This window comes from Triticum aestivum, chromosome 7A (genome assembly GCF_018294505.1).
Source record: "Triticum aestivum cultivar Chinese Spring chromosome 7A, IWGSC CS RefSeq v2.1, whole genome shotgun sequence".
Taxonomy (NCBI): Eukaryota; Viridiplantae; Streptophyta; class Magnoliopsida; order Poales; family Poaceae; genus Triticum; species Triticum aestivum.
In genome coordinates this window covers 222,067,522-222,073,600 of record NC_057812.1, presented here as the reverse complement: position 1 = coordinate 222,073,600, position 6,079 = coordinate 222,067,522, and positions in this window count along the sequence as shown.

The following is a 6,079-nucleotide window of genomic DNA, read 5'->3' as shown; positions in this document are numbered from 1 at the left end:
TGGTGGGAGCTTTAGTTTCCAGAGTCTCATGATTAAGAATACAAGATTCAGGTTTTTCCTCAAGAGTCTCACTAGTGATATCTTCACTAGCGCTTACAATGATAGCTTTCTCAAATTCAGACATGATAGCAACTTCAAGCAAGAAAACAAGCAAACAAACAAAAAAATTGTGTGTTTTTGTGAAAATGTTTTAGAAATGGGGGCGATGAACCAGGGCTGCGTGACTCTGGTGCCCAGCTGCGGCAACGTCATGGAGGACGCGGTCCTGGTGGTTGCGCTGCTTCTCAAGGATCACACGCGCGTCCGGAGGCGCACGATAGACGATCTACCAGCTGTCGTCGATGCAATTCTCCATGGATGAGCCGCGGGGCGACTCCGGAGCGCGCACTGCATGGCGCCGCTCGGCTGCGTCGCGGCCCGGAGGAGGCGCGTCGCGCCCTGCCCCTTTGACGCACGACGACAGAGCATGCAGGGAGCGGGAGGGCGCCTAGCCATTCTGCGGCGTCGATGAGCTTGGTGATGCGTCCGAGCCAGGCATCATAGTCGTCATAGGCGTCATAGCTCACACGGCGGGAGGGTCAAGATGCGCGAGCGAGGATGCGGTGGCAGAGTGGGCACGCGCCTCCTAGTTCACCGACGAGTGGACGGAGGAGGCCACCAGCTCTCCCACGGGCTTGGTGGTGACGCGAGGGCGCCGCCCAGGGGCACCACGGGTGGCGGGCGCAGCATGGACCCTGGCGGCAGCCCGGCGTGCAACGCGTGCCTGGCGAGCGGCATCGTCGTCATCCATATCGATGTCGAGGTCGAAGGTGTGAAGACAAGAAGTCCCCTTACCTGATGCACCAAATGTCGGAGTCTGGGATCCGCATCCACGAAAATCTCCAAGAACTAGGGTTCAAACTCTAGGGGGCTTTGCTTGGCAACCTACGACCCAACGGGGACTATGGCGAGACGACAACGAGCACGCTCACTCACACCGGACACGACGGGGACACACGAGTTATCCAGGTTTGGGCCATCGTGTGGTGTAAAACCCTACTCCTGCTTGTGTGGGATTGTTGTGTAATGGAGCGCTTGGAGCTCGAGGTACACGAAGCGTGTGGGAGAGAATAGCTCGATCCCCTTACATCGAGGTGGCCCTGCCCCTTTATCATCCTTGGTCCTCTTCCCCCGAAAATCTGAGCAGGAAAGGGTGGCCACAGGGTGGCAATTCAAAGGGGAACAAGTGCCTAGGCTTATCCTAACTAAAGGCGGTCTTCGCCTGCTAAAGTTTCCATCCTCACGCGCTGGTGGGCTCGGTGATGACCTTCGCCCTGGTGCGCTGACTCGTCCTGATCTTCTTACACCAAAGCGGAAGGCTTTGGGACTTGCTTTGGGGGAGACAAACGCTCCTGCTCCCTTATCACCAGAATGACTGGTCTTGATCACGCCCTGCCGTCCTTATCCTGACAGCGGGATGTCATCCATGTGATGGACTTGGAGCCCCGCGGATGGCACTGTACGACTCGCCTCGTGAGGTGGCTTCGTGAGGGGGGCCTCGCGAGGCGACCTGGTACTTGTCGGTCTTAGCGGGGCTCGGCCTGGAGGCAAGAGGCCTCGCGAGGCTGCTCCCTCCGAAGCGGCCAAGGTAGGGCCATCCCTTGCAGGCCGGCCCAAGCGTCACCTTGTGGGCCGGAGGTAGACAGGCCATGATACCCTGGTTCCCACTAGGCCGACAGATAAGTTGGAGACGTATCAGTGCAAGTATTTGTTGTGCGTGTGTGCAGGTACTGTTGACATTTGTTGGCATAAGTCTCCTATTGGTTCGATAAACCTTAGTTCTTAATTGAGTGGAATACTATCTATTACTATACTACATCACTCTTCCTCCCCCTGGAAATCCCAACGCCTATCACAAGTAGCAGCGGTTAGCACCGCTCCAAAGCGTTCGTGACGCATTCATCCTCAGCCAGAGCGAACTTGACCTCTCATTGTTGTTGGCATTGAAGTGGTGCGCCGACCGAGAGAGCGCCGCCTGCGCCGCTTCCCGGTGCACTCGAGTTCTCCATGTTCAAACGACACTCTGGCATTCCGTTTCCCTATATTAATGATATGCAGATGCCGAGGAACCTACTCCAGCGCCACCCGTTCGTAGTCTACCGCCCTCCATCAAACCACACCACTGCGGCCCATTGCCATATCCTCGCTATATAAACTCTAGCCCCGGCCATAGCAGCATTCATCCTCCTCCGGTCCCTTTCTCCTCTCTGAACCACGCCCGCCATGGCCTCCTCGGGATCCAAAGCCCTCTTGGACAACCCCTCGTCCGAGAAGAAGAAGGAGATGACATCCATTGCTGCCGATTGGCAGGCAGACGACCGCCATCGACGTCCCAATGGAGGACGTGGCGAGGATGAGCCGGCGCCACCCTCCTCGTCGGTGCATGCCAGCCTCACCATTGGCAAGGCTTGTGCGCACTACACAAACATGATGCGGGAGGAGCAGGAGGCCAGGTTCAGATAAGTGAAAGTCGACCAGGCCTACAACCCCGGCCTCCTCGAGGAGCAACCTGCCGTCGCCACGACCATCGTACCAAACATGGAAGTGGCAGAGTAGGAGGCGTTGGTCGACTCCTACCACTCTACCTGCGACATCCGTTGCGACCATTGGCAGTACCGCCTCCATCAAGTGGAATTAGAGACCGCCTACAGGGAGATGGACGAGGTGTTCGGCAAGAGCAACGACGAGGATGCCAACTCCGCCACACCCGCGCGCCCAGCGCCATGACAATGAAGCTGGCATGTCTGCAGGCGTCGTCGGCAGGGAGGAAGAGTGGTGCATGGCAGGTCGCCGCTGCTCGGGTCCCAAGAAGACCACCTCTCCTTCCCTCCCGCTGAAGCCAAGGTTGGTGGGCTGATCATCATTGGCCGATTAGCCGCTCAGGCTGCGGTGGCTGACGTTACGGAGGGAGAGCTGGAGAGCGCCGAGGCGGAACTGGCGAAGGCGAAGACAACAGCCGGAGCTTCAATGCTCGGGGCTCATGGCCGGACATGGGGAACAGGCGCCAGCGACCATTTAGATTAGCTTTGGTGTAGGGTTTAGTTAAAAATTGTCCAAAATGTAATGAGTTCCGTCATGTTTATATGGTAAATGTCTTAATTGTAATGAATGTGCTCCGGTTTATATGAAAATCCACCTTGTTTGCATGAATTTCGTCCGGTTAGTTCAAACCTGCCTTGAATTATATGCTGCAGCGTTGGATGGATGCCTTCCGTATTCGTGTCCACAGACGGGTCTCCCCTATCCACGAACGGACGCTGGAGAGAATTTGCAGGTCAATGTTAGAGATGCCCTTACTCTCGCTAATGGAGCTCGAACTCCATGAAGCTCTTAATTTAAAATTTTCAAAAATAAAATTTTCTGAAATCAAATACCCACATACATGTGGAAAATCATGGTGCTACGTCACTGCCTAGCAACCAACGAGATACCCCCTCAAATCCGGACGAAAAAAAGCCCAACGAGATACGAAGGAAGTTCCGGTCCTTCATTCTCAATTTCTCATCGATGGAGTGAGTGACGCATACACACGCCAACGCCATTTCTCGGAGCAAACCCGGACAGTCTGAATTCCATGAAACCCGCAAGTCAGCAAATAGGCACCTACGTACGAGGCGTCAGACCTGGGCCTTGTTAGCACACGACTCCTTCGGATTTGTCGATTTGCCATTCACTTTTCGACTAAACCTTTTTGTTGTTTGCGGAAAGAAGACTTTGGGCGTAACTGACATGACACCCTCCCTCCCTCCCTCCCTCCCTCCCACGGAAACGGCCAAACGCCCGCCATAAACGTCGAGACTACGAGATCTGGCGGGGCTGCAAAACGCACACGCAGAAAGAAAGTTGGCGAGCCTCTCCTCAAGAGTGGCCGGTGGGCACTGGGTGGGGTTGGGTGAGTAATTCGGGTCACCGTCACCGTCAGGCGTAGGCTGCTCTGGAGCGATCAAGGCGGTGGCCTCATTAAGTAGGCGAACGTGATAGGTGGGTCGGGTTCGGTTGGGTTTGGTTGGTTCGCTCGCTCGCTGGCCTGGCCTGGCCTCTGGGTTTAGTGAACTCCTCTCGGACGCGTATGCCCGATCCGATCCGTGATGCATCACCATCTGTTTATTAGTACTAGTAGCTTCGAAATGCAGCATGCTCCTACTGGCCAGGCAACCTGCTCTTGGCCCGGACGTGTCCACATCTACTCTCTTCCCTTCTCTGATAAAAGGAGACAGGGCCTTTAATTTCACCCATGGAATTCGGCAGCACGCTAATCGAAAGGGATTGTTATGATGATTATTATTATATGTCAACAACACGGGAGCAGTGGAGAGACACTGGACAGGAGGACATCCAACTCCAACTTGGCTGTAGCCAGGCAACAGTGGTGACCTCCAACTCCAACTTGGCTGTAGCCAGGCAACAGTGGTGAGCATTACTGCTTGCGGCGAGGTGAGTGAGCCTGCGTGCAACTAAATGAATAAATTGGTTCATTTGTACCCCCTGCCTACCGTTTGATCCATGATTCATTACCATCAACCCCCGTCCACCCTGGAGTCTGGAGAGGTGGGTCGGTGTTGCCGTTTGCCAACGAGGGACCAACGTACTACGTCCATGTGCCCAGTGCACAACGCTCACGTGAGAGGTTGAAATGATCCGCGATGCCACGAGGCATCAAAGATCTGGGCTCCTGAGAGCATCTGCAACCACGCATACCTAATTTGATTTGGTGCGTCCGTGGATAATGACTGGTTAGCACGTAAAACAAAAAACAATTCCACAACCGGTTACCTCGTCGAAATGAAATAATCAAATCCATAAAATTACATGAACCTAAAACTAGGATAAATTTGCACATGCAATTGTCCTTGTTGTTCTGGCCGTATCCATGTCTGGCGGTCAGCTGAGCCCCTCAGAGTGAAGGTGCGGTCGCCGGCGAGGTAGAGTAGAACATGGCTCATAGACCCGCTCATGGGACTCAAGACTCTGCCGTGTCCCATTCCCTACTCTTTCTCATCAGAGTCCGCGACTTGTCCGTCACCGGTAGACGTGAGATCGATGATGGAACTGCGGGGCAGATGGGCTTGACGGCCTGTGACTCCGCCTCCGTAGCCTCGGCCGCGAGAGCTTCTGCAACCATCCATGCTTGGTGCCTTGCCCGGCGGGCATGCCTTGCGTCGGCAACGTGCGACTCCGCCTCCACTGCCATCTGTGCTTGGTGCCTTGCACGACAGGCATGCCTCGTGTCCACATCGTGCTTGTCGTACACCATGCCAGTGTTTACCTCCGACTTGGAGCCCGATCTCACGAGGACGACACACCAACGAATGGTTGCGCCGCCATCCCTGGGTTTGGCGCCAGACGGACCACACCGCGTCAAGCAAGGGAGGTGTACATCGCCTCCCACCACGAACCCCGGCGGATCCAATCACCATTTCTGCGGACGCAATGGATTCCCGCCGGAACGAGTCCGTCCGTGTCCAGGTGCACTCCTCTCGGGAGCGTCAGAGTGCAGCGTAGATGACCATCTCCTCGTCGGAACTACAAGGGATGAGGTCCCAGTCGTCGGATCCGGACATCTTGGAGTCAGATCCACTATCATCCATGCCAGAGTACGCCAGAGTTCGCCGGAAAGGAGCATGGGGGCGATGGGGAGTGGAATGGAGTGCGGTTAGGGTTTTCTCCGGAGCGCGGATACGGTTGAATATATGTGGGATTGGGTGAGCCAATGTGGGTCGGATCCGACATGGCAGACAGATCCAGGTGTCCCCATACCCGCCCCACATATGGGCTGGATATGGGGTTGTCGATCGGCCCGGGCGTTTGGACTGCGTTTCTCGCGCCCGGTTGGGTAGCAACTTTATGTCGAGACAATGATCAGGTAGACTGTCCGGACGTTTGGACTGCGTTTCTGGCGTCCGGTTGGGTAGCAACTTTATGTCGAGACAATGATAAGGTAGACTGTCCGGACATTTGGACTGCGTTTCATGCATCCAGTCGGGTGGTAATTTTAGGTCCAGACAATGACCAAGCGCGGATATGGGATGTCAGGTTGTAG